This window comes from Taeniopygia guttata, chromosome 2 (assembly GCF_048771995.1).
Source record: "Taeniopygia guttata chromosome 2, bTaeGut7.mat, whole genome shotgun sequence".
Lineage (NCBI taxonomy): Eukaryota > Metazoa > Chordata > Aves > Passeriformes > Estrildidae > Taeniopygia > Taeniopygia guttata.
Genome location: NC_133026.1, coordinates 110,900,101 through 110,918,635, shown reverse-complemented (window position 1 = coordinate 110,918,635; position 18,535 = coordinate 110,900,101). Strand labels below are relative to the sequence as shown.

Below are 18,535 nucleotides of genomic sequence, written 5' to 3'. Positions count from 1 at the left end.
GGGGACTGGGAACTGCGGGGCCAAGCTGACAGGTGCCTGTTTGGGTAAAGATTTTTGTTCAGAAACTCGAACGTGGCTATGCATACACACTAATTTCTTTAGTGAAGCCAAAGGAATTACCTCTACTCTCATGCTAATGAGTAAAATCTGCGATCGCGTAGTCTTGTTAAAATTAGAAGTCCAAGATAGATGACAAAACTACTTTTACTTTCCCAAGGTAAATGCACGGCTCCTTTTCATTGTTCTAACCATATTGAATGGCAAAACTAGTTCAACAGTGTGTGTCCTCACCTTTCAGAATTGTCAACAGAAAAAGTAACAAACAGCTTTGGCTATTTGGCTTGCTCCTGCTCCACGACAAAACTTTTTGTCTTTTTGTCTTTTTGTCTTTTTGTCTTTTTTTTTCCCTAGCAGGAGATATGGGTAAGAACACAGGAGTGAAGTGTGTGTGATACCATGTTACTGTCCCATCTGTCCCATCTATCTCAAATGGCAAGGACATAGCTCATAATAACTCTTAGTATAAGAGTATAAACCACTGCAGGGAAACCTCTAAAATAATACCTATGCATCATTTGTAACAGGCAAGCAGAGTGTATTTTCATAGGCCATTTTACTGATGTGCTGTCAGAGGCTTGACAATGTGGTGGTCTCTCCTGAGCAAAGATTGAAGGCTCATCACTGAGAAATCTGCAAGATAGACACAGGAAATTCTTTGCAGATGAGTTCATACCAAGCTCTAGCACCAGTTACCCCATACATTTATTCTGCTATGTAAAAAAGCACTGTAAGAGTAGTAGTACTCACTGTTGCAGCTTCTTGTTTATGGATACGTAAATGTATTAGCTTGTTAATACTATTAGCTATTAGTTCAGTGTATCAGTGGCCTTGTTTCCTGCCTTTGTAATCAATTTTCATTTTTAGTCTTGTTCTCTTTGAGGGCAATCAATTTCTGCAACACCTCATTTGTTTTTATCACCATAAATACCCTCACACTGAGCACTCTGTTAAATTGTCAGACCCATTCCTGAAAGAAAGGAAGCTTCTTCCCAAACAGCCATAAGAAATGGTCTTCTTGGGCTGTGACGGTGGGTATTTGTAGTGATAGCACTTTGTCCTACACAGAGATAGTAAAATTATCATATATTGTATCTGGTTTTGTCTTTCAGCTTTAAAATCCTGTTTTAATATACTCATTAGTTTGTCAAGGACATGATCAGTAAAGATTTTCAGGTTCTAACATGCCCATGGTATAGGCTTTGTATTTCACAAGGAAAAAGACATAAGTATCTCTCTTGCAAACTTCACAAACATCCATCCATTGCAGAGCTATGCCAAAATACTCAGGAGCTGGGGAACACCAGGTCTGTAAAACTTTCAATTGCTTCACTGCTGCATGTGTATAATTTGCCTTTATCATTTAGTATACATGGTCATTTACCACTTTTGTTTTGGAGCCTGTTTAATGCACTGGAATAGAAAGGGCTTATTTAATGAGAAATTTTCCACTATTCCTCTCACTTCATCTGTCATTATGTCCTATCTATTGTATTTTCTCCTAGTAAGAATAGAGAATCCTCTGAATATAGAACTACAGGTTTCCCCAGTATTTTTTCTTGCATGGTCATTCTGGCAGACTGTTTCTAAAATACTGGCACAATTATTTTGAAGTACAAAACCAAGGTTATTTTTGATACAGAACCAAGGCATGCTATTTTCTTCAGCTAACAAGAGAGAATTCTGAGATCTGAAAGAACCAAGATAAAATTACCCAAAAATCCTATATGTCTCATATGAGAGCAGTTTAGGACTTTATTTTTTTATAACTACTTCATGCCATACTTGATTTGTCACTTGTAAATGACACTTATAGCTGTCATTTACTTCAGATCCAGATTTAAGTACTCAGTGTGTTAATAAATCAGATTCTCAATCAGATATCGAAGAACTTGGTTAGTGGCCACCTATGATTAAGTAACTCACATAGCATCAATTACAAACTCAGGGGCAAGGTTATAATTTAACTTTCAAGAAAGCATTCAATTGCCTTAACCACTGACCCGTTATTTTCTCCCTGGAAGCCTTGGTTATGCTGCTACTCAAATTCTGTCATGAATATGGAAGCAGTCCTATTAAACATATGCTATAATCTCTTGAATATAATAAACTCAGGTCATATCCATGCTTTATTCAAAAATGGGGAAGGAGCCTATGAAATAAATACTACATAATCCCCAATTTTGTAAAAACGCATGTACATAAGGTACATTTCCAACCCCTTGAATGACTAATACTGTGACCTTAACAACAGTGTTAATATAACATTTGTGTGTGCATAACTATTAAATAGACACAGTACTGAATTATTTGTGATCCCATTAAACATGGATACTTATCAGAAAGTAACTTGAAATTAAAAATTATATCAATATGATATTAAATTGATCGATTTCTCACTGTATTGTGTCAGAATAACCTGATAGAACCCTTTATCGTACATTAAAAGTGAAAGGTCACTGTCACAAAAAGAAAACCAAACAGTCTATATTGAGTTACACTTTGAAGCTGACCTGTTAATTATTCACTAAAAAGAGTTTATCCAATAAACTCAGCTACTCTTTCACTTCTTGGAACATCTGTGAGCCTGGTGCCAATCTTTTGGGGACTTGTTTTGGGTATTTACTTCCATACACTTTTATGACAATTTTTTTACTTTTCCTTGCCCCCTAACCTTCTGTAAAAGTACTGTGGCATTATAAATTCTACAATGCTGCTTCAGAGCTGTGTTCTTTGTATGATTATATGGGTACCCTGACAATGTTTAGGGAGATGTGTACAATTTGAGTGAAAGCACCTTTCCGAATGCATATGAAGAAAGGTACCATTTTGGCACATAAGTTTGAATATTCCCTCCCCACAAGCCTCTGGAAAAGTAGATTTTGCTCCTTTTCATAAATCACAGAAGCACAGAATAGTCTGAGTTTAAAAGCAGCTAGAAGGATCATCAAGTCCAGCTCTTAAGTGAATGGCACATACAGGGATCCAGACCACAACCTTGCCATTATTAGTACCATGCTCTAACCAACTGAGCTAATCTCAAAATTAATTTTATTATCCATCCACAACAAACATTTCATTCCCTTTTTACAGAAAGTATAAATCACTTTTTTTTTAAGGGAAGTGTGTATCATTTTGACCATATAGCTCTCCATGAGAAGAACAAAATTCCCTGAGTAGTATTTTGTAGTGGATATATTAACATTTTTAGAGAACTTTCAGAAGCATTTCTTTCATGGATATGTTAGTAACTCTAATTATCCACTATTTATCTCACCAATATTTTTTTGCATACCTATTTGTCAAAATTTGAAAGGAGTCTATAAAAGAGGCTTGCATTAAAGAAATTTCATAGTTCTGCTATGTGAAGTAAAAAAACTGCCTTGCAAAATGTACTTATCAAAACCTGTTTAGTTTGTTAGCTGCTTCCAAGAACCAGTGCCATTGCTTACCTTTTGTCATTCATTTGTTTTACTCTTCAAATATTCCTCCAAGCCAAACAGCTCATCAGGAATGCAGGGTCATCTATCAAAAACAGGAGGAGTTGAGGTATTGATGGCAGAGTGAGAATTATATAAATGGTAGAGTGAGAGGTGGCAGGGGAGTGGAAATTCATATTCTATGTAACCTGCAAAAGATACGTGAGGCTATAGAGCTGCTGGGGAGAACCTGAGCACAGAAGGGACAAGAAAAAGTTTTATTCACCACTGCAGTGTGTGACACCACTGCAAATCATCAGCTCTGTAGTAATGACCACTCCCAGTAATGAACTGATTGTTTACTGGGAGCTGAGGCACTTTCTTTCATTGTTTTTATTTTTAATATTACTACAAATGTGAATATAAACTTGGGAAAAAACAAAATGAAACAACATATTTGATGAAGAGAAAAGGATTTCTTGTTCCTAACCAGTCAAGATATTGGATGAGATAACACTGCTGATCTCTAGAGTGCATGGAATACACCTCTGATGCACATTGCCAGAAATGGCAGTAAAAGCAGGGAAAACGCATACTTTTACATACAAACTGCATGGCAAAAACACTCAGAAAGAATTTCTAAGTTGTTAGTACATCTTTGTGCATTTACTGTTAAGTGACAGTTTTCAAAGGCTAAAATATACAAATTTTTCTTTATTCAGTCCAATTCATGTCCAATGCAGCACTACACTCACACAAAAACAAAGACATTTTAGCATTTGTCATTTTAGTTTTATCTTAACACTTAACTGAATCCCATTTTTCTTTGGATCCATATGCAACAAGCTGCACAATCTTCTTCCAGCAAGCTACATCTTTTACATCATTCTCAGAAAGAGTATGAATACTCAGATTTTCTGTTACTTTGTTTCTCAAGTATTCTGAAGAAGAAGAGTTAAGTTCCCAGTGTCACCAAATATAGGGCTTATAAATTGTATTCCTACAAAGTAGAATATGTAATTGTTTGGAATGTAAATGAATAAAGAAAAATTGAAACTTAGGAATATTTATATTCCTTTTTAATATGTCCCTGGAAATTTATTGATCTATAGAGATGAGAAAAGTTGTCTGGTTATTCAATTTCACACCCATTGCCTAGATGCAGGGCCAAATTGCATATTTTAATATTCTTGTCCATTTTGGTTAAAACAAACATTTTATTGAATAGCATCCACGTTTTCAAATTGCTGTAAAGAGTACTGTGCATTTTGATATACACCCACAGACTCTTCTCTCATTCACTTCTGTACCTACTTTATCCTTGCAGGTAGAATGGACTCAGGCTCACCAGTTTGAACACAATCTGTTACCTCTGCAAAGGCATCCTAGAAGGTTGTAGTAGCCCATCATGCCTCACAGTGAGTAGACACTATTCCTCAGCACTGAGACATGCTGGCATCTTCATTTCTTGACTAGTTGTTCTGTCACCAGGCCAGATGCTCAGAATGGAGCAGCATGAGGTGCAAAAGGAATCAGGGAACTTGTGAATAAGAACATAATCATAATTTTGCAGCTGGAAAATTTCCCATTAACCTAGCAACAGAGCTGGCCCAGGACATCACAGAGTAGAACTGTTCCAAAATTAAGAAGCCAAAGTGTACTTGTACAGTTGTGTTAGAGCAAACTGTACATCCTGAAGGTGCGACAGACTTATGTCTACATGGTGGTGTTGTGACAGCAACACCTGAAGAAACCTGAAAGCATTAATTCACTCACAGATCCCTCCAGCCTGCAGAGGAGGAAGGCTGGCTGTGTAGAACTTAGCACACAACGACGTCAGGTCAGATCCTCAGTTCATTATGCTTATTGTTTCCTTTTCCCAAAATTTAACCAGTTGACCTCAGAAGTGCAAACACCATTAGGACTGATCAGGGATTCTGCCATTTTTTCTAGACTCTCACACATTTCATTTCATCTGAAATCATAGTTTAAATATGTTTAGTACCATTCTTTGGCCCTGAAGACAATTGTTACAAAATGGCCAACAGTCACAGTGTTTTATACTGCAAAATAAGATATTTACAACACAATGGTGAAGAATTCTCTCTTGCTTGTGTTAAAACCCAAGCTGCTTGGCAGTTTTTTGGGAAAAAGCCAGGGAAAGCCCTAAGCCATTCCAGGACATTTCTAATTATCTTAATAGAATGGACAATCATGTTCTGTCTACTGTCAAGGTTCCCTGGCATTAATTCAAGGGTTAGTTAATTTAACATTACGTCACCAGTGCCTAGTGTAAGATCCAGAGTCCAATAAGCTGGCAGAAAAATGCCTTTGCTAGGCATCCATTTGAAAACCTACCATGTTTAACATTTGGGTGTAGATGGCTAATTAGGGTCCAGTTATTGCATTTCTTTAGAACTTGATGGATCTAATGCAGTGGCTGTTTCCATCTCCACAGATGCTGCTGGCAGGAAATCTTTCTCTGAGTCTTCTGCAAAGCTGCCTCCACACACACAGTGCCAAGTCTTTTAGCACAGCAAGGGCTAGAGCACAGTGCCATTCACACTACCAGGGAGGCCCTTCTGCCTTAAATATGCAATATACCAGCAATAAAAAAAGGAGAAGAATGGGCACTGCCTATCTCTGTTTCTGTGACTATTTAGAAGGAAAAAAAAAAAAATTCACCAAACAAAAACAGGAGAGAAAATAGCCAGACATGCAACTTCTTCGGGAGACCATTCTTCCAAGTCTCATTCCTAACTGACACCATTGCTGATCCTCAAAGCATGATATACTGACACTGCACTTCAATTTGCCTTATGAAAAAGGACAGCTAGCCAAGCTGAGCACTTCACAAGATAAAAGTGTCCAGCATCCCAGCAGAATTTGCTCCAAATATGAACTCATCTCACCAGCAATGAAGGCATAGTTGGCAGCATTTCCTGGAGCTGAGTAAAGAAGAGGTTCTTCATCCCATCAAACTATAAGGTGAATGGAAGTGGTTATTCTGTGTCAGGATATACTGTTTACATGCCACAAGGCTTGGGAATCTGAGGTCATATTCACTGCTACTGAACCACTAGAAGTACAGGTTTGAAACAGTATTAATACAGTGAAAGAAACAGAGAAGAGGTTGAAATGAAATGAAATGAAATGAAATGAAATGAAATGAAATGAAATGAAATGAAATGATGAAATGGAATGAAATAAAATGAAATATGGCAAGGGGTTCTTTAATCCTCCTTAATCTATAGGATGTATTTTGCCAAGGCACTAGCAAGAAGATATAAACAAACCATTCTCACCAGAGTTACATTGATTATGTCAAAGAGGTATTAATTTACTCTAAATAAGACCAACTCAGTTGAGATGTGTTGCTCCAATCTTCTGCCTCTTCTGACACGATTTGCACTGACAAGTGTTTGTCTACTTCCTGTGATGCTGAATCCTATCAAAATTGATGAGGAATCAGAGGAATTGCCACTGATGTTCTGCTGATGGCAGAGGGGGGAATCTCCTTCAGGTAGATGGGAGTCTGACCACACTAGTGATGCTACAGGTACCTCTCCTTAGAGTGACTAGACTCAACTCTGAATACAGCTGCTAGACACAAAACACCTAGTTCCTTAACTTTCACTTTACTTATAGTTTAAATAATTCCCATGCTTGAAGAAGTTTAGTCTTTTTTTTTTCTGACAAATGAGAACTGAGGCCTACATGCAGCCTTGCAATTTCAGGAACACAAGCATACTTGTAGTATGATTTTATTGGCTAGATTCATAGTAGGTTTTTCTAGCAAATGCCAATATTGAAAACCCAAACTTTGACAAGGGTCTAAAGATTTGAGTTGATAATGCAGTCAAGTTTGATACAGTTTAATGAAGTTTTCACTTTTTTTTTTTATTTGGTCAGTGTTCTGTCTGCTTCTTATCACTAGATTTCTTGTCAAGTGTTGAGTTTATCTACTTTCTGATTTACCAGTGAAAATAGTGATAGGCACTTTTTAATTTATCTTCATCCTACTGAAGTACAGCAATTTTAAAATAGTTTTACAAGGGTCAGTCTCAGGTATGAGGAGTCTGATCAGACAGAAAGTGCATAGTCCATTTTCCTCACCCTGCTTAAATGCATTTTTTTTCCTCCCCTTTGCTTACATTGCAGTTAACTGCAATTTTCTCGAGTGAATTCAAGTCCAACAGATCCTTTATACATTTTGAATGCAAAGTATTTCACACTCTGAATGCAAGTTGAGTTTTGGCAGATTACTGGAATTAGCTAATCGAAAGGTACACTAAATAATTATGTATGTGATCAGAGGTTATGATTACTGCTAATTTGTTCCCTCCATTCCTCCTCCTGTTTCCTATCATGGATCTGTGACAATGCAATCTAGTGCCTTTGAGGAATTTTGTTGAGAAAAGCAAGTTATAGAAGACTGCAAAATTAGAGATCGCCAAAACTGCTTGTATATCAAAGCTACAAAAGGTATTGTAGAACACATCAAGCTTTAAAATGAAACAGAGCAAGAAGGTGAAACAGATACTCCAATAAAACTGTAAACACTTAGTTGATGGTTAATAATTTAAAATGTTCTAGAAGATATTATACAGGATATGTGTCCATGTGTCTATCTTTTGCAAGAATAAAAGGAGTTGTGAGAAGTGCTGGATTAATTTCACATATCACTGTCAGAACAAATGCAGAGACTAGATTGTTTGAACTCAGCAAGAGAATCTTGAAATATCTAGGGCTGGTTTGTGCAAATCTGAAAATGTGACCTCCATTTGGTTCATCTCATTTACCTCCAATTAGACTTTCCAGCAACTTAGAACCTCCATATCAGTCAAGAGAGAAGAGCTTATAGTTGGCTACAAGTGTTCATATTCACTCCTTTGCCTTGGAGAAAACAAACAAAACTGTCAGCAATTTAAGGTGGTTATCAATCCTGCAACTACAGTCTTAGGCTGTAATCACTTGTTAATGCAGCAGCTGTTGCTACCCTGAGAGACAACTGCTGCCACATGATGTTTGACCAACCCACTTTAGGCACTTTCAGGACTGCCAAAAAGGTACTGGCCTGAAGTTTGAGAAATAATTGTTGAAAAGAACAGTTTTCCATTCTACCTAGAGTTTTCTTACAGTCACCTTTGGTAAAAAGTAGTTCTGTGTGCCTGAAAAATCTTTGGTATTGGAGCTGGGTCATGCACAGCAAGGTTAAAGTCAGGCAAGCTGCCAGAACAAAGTCGTTTTGCTCAGCATTGGCTTCAACTCTCACACATCTGCTCTGTAATTCACCAGCTTGGTGCTGTCAGCCTTTGGAAGGACCTGTGCCTGAACAGAATACAAGACAGCTATTTCTAAATACTTCTGAGGATCTGGGTTAGGGTACGGTTTGGTTTAACAGCAGAGCTTTATCCCTGTGATTTCATCTGGGTGACCCAGGGATGCCAAACACCTGAAGTTATTTTCATGAATATTATTGGAGAGATTCATTCTCAAAACTCCACCCTTTTTAAATTTTATTCCAGAAAATCTTGAAACTCTTTTATAATGGATTTTTTTTCTCCTAACTAGCTTGTTAAACAAAATATTCACAAATAAGTGCAGCTCAGATTCAATTGTTTAAATCTTAAGCAAATTCTTTTATGCACAATTTACAATATTCAGAATTTCAGGCACATGCAGACAAGACAGTACTGCATTAATCAAAACAGGCACATAGAGCAGGGGCAGTTAGTCAGCAATAAATTAGAAGCCAACAAGAACAAGTCCTATCCTCAAACATTCACATTTTGCACATAATTACTGTGATTTTGTTTGTATATCACAGATAGAGTTTTCTATTTTTTGTCTGAAAGTATAGTATATAAAATAGAGGCGTAAAATGGCATCTGAACCAAACAACATTTCTGAACATAAAAGCAGTGTTTCAGATACAATTCATTAACCTCATTCATTTTAATTGTTACCAAGTCCTTTTCTATTATACCATAATGACTTCTTTAATTTGCCAGAAGTACAAAAAAATGAGAAAAAAGGAAGATCAGAAAATCTTACAACAGGATTTCAGTTTTCTCTACAAAATATAGTCACAAAATATTGCTCTAATAGAAATTTGCAGGAGAGATTTTATGGTTTTGAAATTGATGGGAACTTTGATAGTTGTGTAATGGATAGTGTTTCGTAAATTTTAAAACACTCTCTCCTTTTCCTTGACTCATTTATTTAGGGTTTCTCAAATGAATTGTTTAAACTCAAGCATTTAATCCACGTGAACACTTTCATTTATGTGACAGATAAGTAAGCTTAGATGTTAGGAGTAAATAGTGTAGTTTGGCCCTGTCACTTCCTCACTACAAAGACTGGAGCTCAAAACCAGATTGAACTGGTGCAGGTGTCTGCCAAAGGAGCGGGGCTCACAAGAATCACCAGGGTGGCCCTGGCAGCACCTGGGATGCACAAGAGGGCCTGTGAAGCAGCTGTGTTACCAGACAGTGAACACCTCTCCCTGTGGTTTCCCTGCTGTAATATTCCAGGTAGTAAATGAAATCTGGCTCACCTTGTTCTTTGCACTGGCAGCAGGCTGAGCTTGGGAAAGAGCATCTCTTGGCTGCCTTAGGGCTCCAAATTCCCCTTTCTGTAAATTTGCATCCTGCCAAAGGATCATTAAAGAAATTTTTCTAATTTTTGGTTTGTAAGAGGAAAAAGGAATATTCTTAATACATGCCTAAAAGGACTCACTTTTAAACTTTTTTATTTTTTTTTTTATTGAATGGAAGATCTGAAAGCAAGTATTTGAACCTTATAAATGCTGTAATAAAGTTTGGAAATACACCATTAGCACTGGCCTTTTATATATGCACATATCTGAGCTATGTGGAAAACTGACAAAGGCAGATATTTACCTGTTCAGCTGTTCTTTCATGGAGCTGCAGTGCTGCAAGACAAGCAGGCAGAATTCACCCATATCAGCACCGTTCCCTGGAGCACAGGATGGAGGCCCAGGCTGCAGCACCTTCTCTGTGTCTGCAGTTCCCTTAGTTTGCCACAGGCATGTTCCTGCTTTGCCAAGGATGATGTGCTCAAGGCCATGACTGCAGTCATGCAAGCTCTTCTGTCTCCTTTGGAAGATGTCTCTTGCTCCTAACAGACCTACAGGACCTGTAAATCACTGCCTGCTGCTGCCTTACAGCATCTACGCTGTGATCACTCCATTACAGCAAGCTACCACTTGTGACATTGCCAAAGGACAACAGAGGCGGCAAAAAGCTCCAGGTATCTTCAGATTAAGAACAGCAAAACCCATCTCCCCAGATGGTTTCTGGAGGATTCAGCTTCTGGATCTCCTTCACTGTGCACTTCTAAAGTTGTGCCAACAGCAAATTAATGTCTGATTTTCTGATGCACTGAAAGCATGGCAGATGCACCATCAAACTCAGTTTTGCCAAGTCTTAATAGCTCAAGATATGCATCATGAGCCGCTCCTGGTGCTAATTTTTGATTCTATCTCAGAAACTGCTCAGTGCTGCAGAGGTATCACACCTGCTTCTCCTTCCATTTTCCAAGTCTAGGAGTATATGGGCATTTTTTATTGAAAACCATTTCTGCCAGACTCCTTTAGATCCATGGCACAGCAGTCTGGTGTTAGTAAATCTGTTGTGGCTGTGGATGCAATGAATGTCTGCAGGCCACCACCAACTGCTCTTTTCCTGTCTGGTGAAAGCCTACACCATCCTGGACATCTTTGCTGTATTCAGAGGGGATAGGACACTCAGCTGTGCTATGTAGGATGTGATGATGACATTTTTGCCTGCTCAGTTCCCCTGGGCAAGGCCGGTGCTTAACACACTCTCATGGGCTGAAAATCCAGAGGCAATGCATGCACACAAGACTGAGCCATGTACATATCTGCTATAGGTAGAAAATCTGAAAATGAGCATTACGTACTCTATTATCTTTATTTTTCTTGTTTTCAGGTCTGCATACATAAAAAAAAAAAAAAAAAAAAAAAAAAAAAAGAAGCAGCCAAATAAAAGCCAGTGTACCCATTTCTTTGACCAAATCTTTGGCTGTAACAGGTGACAATAGCATTTTTTCAACTTTTTTAATACAGTTTGACAGGGAAGACTATGAAAACAGTAGCTCATTATTTTATATTTATGAACCAAGCTGAGATTCTATAATATCCTGTCCTGATGTGATCTATTGTTGTACTCTTATTTCCAGCGACTTTTATCTGACTGCTGCTGGAAATTCTACCCATAGGTACTGATGTGTTGCCTTTGAATACAATCACATATTGTTGCCTGTTCTCTCAGTTTGATTTATTTTGGGTGATAAATGAACATCTTGAGGCAGTCATCAGACTTTAATTTGACTGAACAGATCGTAACTGAAAATCACAATTTTCCTAGAGCACTGTTGAAGAGCAGCCAGTCATTTCACATTACCCATACATTGCTGGCTGTTTATTGGTTCTCTGCAACATGCACTAGAATCCTTGTTGCAGTATTTACAGCACTATTCACATATTTTACTATCAATGTTTTATAAGCTACCAGCAGCAGGAAAAAAAAAATACTTACAGAGCATGTGATACTGGGAAGAGTATAGGAATGCAACACAATTACCTATACACATCCAAAAATATACTAAGTTGCCTCACATACTATGAAAGCTAAAAATCCTTCATAGCTGCGCATTATAACTTTTAATTATTTTTTTTTCTTTTTACTTCCTGAAAGCCTCTGCAGGGCCTCAGGTGTGAGAAACGCTATACTTTCCCTCACAAGGCTTTTTTAACACAGCTTTCTATAGGTCATGTTCTGCTGTTACATGTAAAACTGTTCTTGACTAAGGATTCGTTTCTGATCTACAAGACCGGAAATCTCTTCCTCTCTTTCCTCTCCTCATTGTTGTCTTTGCTTTCCCTTTCCTTTTTTCAGCTTTACATTGAGTTTAAGTACTAGTAAATAAACTCATTCAAGCTTCTGTACAGTATCAGCCACAGGATATTGTCCTCTGCTGAGCCCAAAGACTCCTCTCTGGCTGAATAGTATCTTCCAGGAAACACCTGATCTCATTTTGAAGGCAGCAAAAGAGGGAGACCCTGCCACTTCTTTGCCAGCTTGCCTGCATTTTCCTGTAATCTCAGTTTTCCAATTTATAGACAATGGCATCCAGAATGGTATCTTTTGTTACTTTTGGTCACTGTTTATTAACACACTCTTCATGTGTTAAGCACATGAAGAGTTCTAGTAAAGCTGATACACAAGAAGGAAGCCTTTCTTCTAGCAATCACATCAACTAGAGCAGCAGCTGATTTTAACAGAATTTATTTACTTTAAAAGAGCAAAATTTTCTGGCTGAGTTCTGATACAACAGAATAAGCATGGTCAGCTTTCATGAGAAAAACTTTCCAAGGGCTAGAATTTCTTAGCTATTTTCCTAGGAACCCCATCAGAGTGTTCTTCCTCCTCTGTAAGCCCAGTAGTACCACTACAGGCTCTACACTCAGAATTATGGGCTTCACCATTGACTTCTCTGCTGGGACAGGGAAGTAGGGCTCCACAGGGACAGGAAGGAGCTTAGGCTGTACTTTTTTTCTGTACTTATAATGCTCAGCACAGCAAGGCATCTTTTGTGCCATTTGATTCAACTCATAAAGGATTCATGTGAACTTAGCACTTCTGTGTGGCAATCCCTCTGTACCACTGTAACTCCAAGTTAGCCTCTCTATTGGAAGTTTAAAACTTACACTGTCCTCACAAAGGTTTTGAACCCTCAAAACTACATATTTTGAAATTTAATTCTTTGTACCTTCTTGGTACTGGTTTTACTACTGTGAGATAAAAAGCAAGACTTTGTTGTAGTCTTCGAAATCTTAAATCTCTAGCTAGGTCAACCCTATCACCTAGCTGATGCTTTAGATAATTTTCTGTTGAACTATTTATGCACCATTTTTTCTGATAAGCATATTTGGTTTTGCTATAGACACAAGGCTGGCTTTTTCTACCACTTTTGATAGGAAGCATGTTTTTATACCAATGTTTGGATTTCTTTAGTTATTGTCTTTGCAGCTCATTCAGACGAGAGTCTTGGAAGAGAGTTTCACCTGTCAAAATCCACAAATTTCCTGCTAAATTAATTTAAAACCATACAAAGGATAGAAAAAACAATTGTATAAGCTGGTGCCACAAGCAGATAGATCTTAAGGGGAAAACATTTGTTGCCATGCCTTGCTTTGAAACCATCCTGGGGTGCTGTTGAGAAGTATTTTTCACTGCTCATGCTTTCTTAAGTTGGAAACAAGGTAAAAAAACATGGTGATTATAAATCTAGCTACAGACTCTGTGCTGAGCCTCTTTAAGGAAGTAGCTTTCAAAGACACATGTGGAAGAAAATACCTGCTGAATTCATGTTGTAGCATACTTCTTTTGTGTCATTTGACCTATAGATCCTATTTATTCAGAGTCTCACTGCATGTCAGAACTCAAAATGTCCCTCAGACATTTTCAGAGGTTCCAGGCCTTGGTCAGAAGCATTTTAGACCCTGGCAAGCAGCTGAAAACAGCTGTGATCTTGAGTTTGAACCATAGAATGAGTTACCAACTTTGAAGGTGGAACAAGCGGTCACAGAGAGTTAGATGGTTTAGTAAAAGTAGTCACAAATTAGAGGGGAAAATTTTTTAGTATTGTACAAGGGGGTTTTAACACCTGTACAGGGGGTTTTACTTTGTACATGGGGGTCAGGAGTTCTAAGATGGAGGAAAGTGGGCCTGATCCTGTTCTTCCTCCTTCTTCTTCCTTACCTCCATGTTCTTGGTGATGTTGGCACTCACAGATTGGTTTAGAGTAGAAGAGCACATTGTAACATAGATAGTAGGTATTGGGGAAAATCTGTAAACATATAATACGTAATATATCATATAAAAGATAGCAGCAGCCCTGGGCGGGGAGAGAGACGACGGAGACACCAGGCAGAGAGGGTGTCAGGAGTGTGTGTGTCTCTGCCTGGGCAGCTGACCAAGGCAGCCGCAGCGGGCGAAGACAATCTTTTAGATAACTTGCAATAAACTGCCTTGAAACCGAACCACAAGAGGCTGCGGAGTCTTTCTTTGGAAGCACGGGTTGGAGGAGAGACTTTACCACCACACGAGACCCCTGAATCAATCCCGGGGTTCTCACAACTGCAATCCATTCTACTGTTTTCTTATGGAGTGGCTGAAAATATATGATTGTAATTATGAGAAAATCTGTTGGAAGGTGAAAGGACTTACATTTAAAATAGCTTATAACTTCTTATGTAAAATACTTTTATTTTGAGCAAAACCTCAAATGCTGGTTCTCTTGCATTAAGGACTGCTGCTGTCAGTCCCTGGATCAATTCAGTTAGAGAGAGACTAAACTGGTGGGGAAGTTCAGAATATTGATCCATCTTTCAAAAATGTTTTCAAAACAACACCATGTGCTTTTCAGGTGTAACCTCTCCCACCTCTCTTCCCAGCACAAGGGGAATGAGATGAAGAACCAGAGCAAATATGTATTAGATTTTCTGGAAGCACAGCTTGCCAAGTTACACACTGCACTGCTCAAAGTCCACTGGAATTCTGAGAAACAGGAAACAGCACTAACTTTACCCTGAAAATCCCAGGTGTTTTTGTTACCCTGAAACAAAGTTCTACTATCTGCCCAGCCTTCTGTGAGTCATCTCTACATAGTGCTCTTTAAGGAAAACTTGACTAAAACACAGTGTCCAGTAATATCAAACTAATAATGAATACCTGTTCCATGAGCTATTGTAAATTCCTATGTAATTCACTGGCAGTGAAATGCTCTGCCCCATAAATTAAGCATGAGATGGGCTGACAATCTTAGAGGTGTCTCAAGCCTGGCTTTGCAGGACAGGCAGGATGACCTTCCCATTCTGTGGGACACACTCAGGACTAAAGTCCTGCCTAGGCAGGAGTGTCAACCCAGAGTGCAAGGCCAGCTCAAGGCCTGTCTGAATACTCATCCATACTGGCAAAGCTTTGCACTTCAGACTGAGTTGTACACAAGGTTGTGCTTAGGCTGGCAGATTAGGGGAGAGTTTTCAACATGGATGCTGGTGATACTCATCTGGAGAGGGGAATTCATGTGGTACCTCTGCTAAAACTGCCATTTTCTGCACTCCAAACCATGTCTGCCCATCTCTCAGCTTTTTTTATTTATGTTCCTTTGAATTAAACCCTGTCAGTATTTTTCAAGTATGGCAATTCAAGACAACCAGTCAGTAAAGTCAATCCCTGAATGAGTATTATTCTGTTTCTGCTCAAGCACATGTAGGATGAGTAACAGGAATAAATTGGTTCATCCTATTTTATATTTTCAGCCTAGGTATTCATTTGATATGAAATGGCTCAAAAGTAAATTTTATTCATTTAAGATACGTAACAGTGGAGTTGCATTCAAAAGATCTGTGTCAGCAGCTCCTTGTTTCAAGCCTTCATATTAAAAAATATGATGAATGTTATTTTATGTTCAAGCCAAGCAATTTATGGTGTTTAAGAATGAATACAGATTGAAAAGCCTTTGATAATGCAAAGCTCAGCACTCTGGATTTCCTTTTGCTCCTTTATATGCGCTGCCAAAATATTTGCTAACCAGCTGTAACCTTTAGCCCAGTTTCACTGGGTACTAAAATAGACTGTTGTGCTGTAGATGTGTTCTTCTGCTTTTAATTTGCTGTTCACGTATACTACAGCATGTAGTAACCAAGAGCCTTTTGTAGGGCAAAGGTAACCCAAAGGAATACAGTGAAAACAGCAAGAAGAAAACATCAAAAGTTGAATCCTATATGCAAGCAACATCCTCTGACATTTAGGCAAACCCAAGTTCAGATTTCTGAACCAAACACTCATGATCATGAGTCATATCTAATGCATTTTCTATCCAGTCTTTTTTTTTTTTTTTCTTTGCTAAAAACTCTATATTCTGATTTAATGTGTAAGCAAGGAATTTTAATGTATCAAGCTAACATGCTTCAGGACCTCACCACAACTATGAGGAAAATGAATTATTCTTATTTTGCCTTCTTTAATGCGGCTTAGAGCAGTTTAAATCCTCCTGAAAATAGGCAAAATAAGCTAGGATATTTTTCTTGGTGTGTATTAATAATAATATACAGACCAAATGCTAAATCAACTAAAATCCTCTTTATCAGGTTAAGTGGGAAAAAAAAGGCTTCAGGGAAAAGTCTTATGACTGTAATTTGCAATATGCAGCACCTTTTGTCTAAGGGTTTTATAAATATTAAAAGCTAGAATGCAGTACATCATTGCAGTCTTGACTAAAAGGAACATTTACCCTCAAACAAAGAGTCAAGGTCACAGTCACAATTTCAAAATTCAGGACTATTCCCTGACTCAACAACCATGTCCTGAAAGACCAGTAAGAAAAGGAGCCATGGCAGACTGGACAAGGTTGCCCAAAGGTGGCAATTATAGGCTACATCAGGCTGCAGAATAAATCATCTGCACCCTCCCGATTAGCCTGCAGATTGGGAAGGCATTAAGCATCATTGTAGTGCAAATTCCTAATTACATTCTGCCTTATGCAAGGCTCTTTGTCTCTGTGGAAGCGACAGTTTAGGGTTTTTTCTCTGTTTTAGGCTTCTTAACATATTTCTCACAGGAAACCAATGGGATATGTCTCAAAAATATATTGTTTTAAGAATGTGTGCATTCTGGGATTCCTAGCAACATGAAGAATACCAAACCTCTATGGATTTTAATGGTTTAACCAAATTTGTTGTTATTGAATTTAAAGCTGAGAAAGAGCACATTTCTGCTGCTGGAAACACTGGGAGAATTCTGTCCTTAAATTATTTTCTGTGGTACAAAAATTCTCCCATTTCAATTATCCCTAGGTGTCTGTGTAAGTCTTTTTAAAATATCGTATTGTAGCAACAAAATTTTCTCTTAATTTTGTCTCTCTATGTATTCTAACACATACACTCCCCCTTAAAACTAAATGCTGAAAAGTCACACATATATACATATACATATATATATATATATATATATATATAATTTAATTATTCATAAATACAAGTGACATTTAAGAAATTTACCATAAGACTGAAATCAGCAAGTTGCCAGAGGAACGCAACATACTTTACAGAAAATGAAAAGAAAACCTCACTCTTCTTCCTCAGCCTTCTGCCCAGATGTCAAATAGAAGAAAGATGTATTTAAAGCCAAACTTTCATAAGGAATGTTTTTCTTACATATAGAGATGTCAACCTTCTACATTCATAAAACATGCATGTTCTGAGGGAAAAAAAAATCTACTCTTTGACTTATAGAATGGTATAATTTGCAAATGTTTGAATGGTTATATTTAAAGTACTGAGATAGATTGCTTCTATGTTTTTCTTGAATCTGTTATGTGTCTATCAATACAGAGTTGTTTTTAGACTTGTTCAGGAACGAAATAACAGAATCCATAGGGTAAAGACACTGTACACTTAAGCATTATCTCCAATTTCTTCAATTTCTTTAATATGCCTTAGAATCCTACTGCAAACCATGAGTCTTGTTTTCATTATCCTGTCATGTATTCAAAAATTGATGTATGCATAGAAGTAAAAGAGATACTGTAAGGGTTCTGAAAGGAATGTGTGTGCCTGTGCATGTCTCACAGTTCTACCTAGCTCATTATTGATTTTTATTTTATTCAGTTGGTGGGGATGGGGATTCTTTGGCAGAATAATGTGTTCCCTGTTTTAATGTGGATGCAAGCATAAAAGCTAGAAAATTAATTGTTAGGACAAAACCTGCTGACTCAACCATTCAGCAGTGTTTCTTCTTAAAATTATCTTATATCAGCACATAGTTTTATGACTCATATAAACTGTAAAGGATGAATATTAAGATTAAGATTAGATTAGAAAAGGTATTAAACCTAAATTTGTGTACTTTTCTAATTTTTTGGTTTACCTTTAATATTAAGGAAGGGTGAAGTCTCAAATTGCAATCACATATGAAAAATTGAACCATTACCCTCCACTGAGGAAA

At 37.7% G+C, this 18,535-nt stretch overlaps 1 long non-coding RNA gene across 2 annotated transcripts in view; it reads left to right on the top strand.

Moving 5' to 3' along the window:
- The window catches only part of LOC115493881 (uncharacterized), a 28,407-nt gene extending 13,664 nt beyond the window's left edge, over positions 1-14,743 (top strand). Inside the window, exons 1-3 of one of the 2 annotated variants that reach the window (XR_012054130.1) lie at positions 51-217; positions 4,804-4,894; positions 5,935-14,743. This is a non-coding gene — a long non-coding RNA (uncharacterized lncRNA). Of the gene's footprint in view, positions 1-50; positions 218-4,803; positions 4,895-5,934 lie in introns of those variants that run through there. The other variant, XR_012054131.1, reaches the window with a different exon arrangement.
- Positions 14,744-18,535: the final 3,792 nt, after the last annotated feature.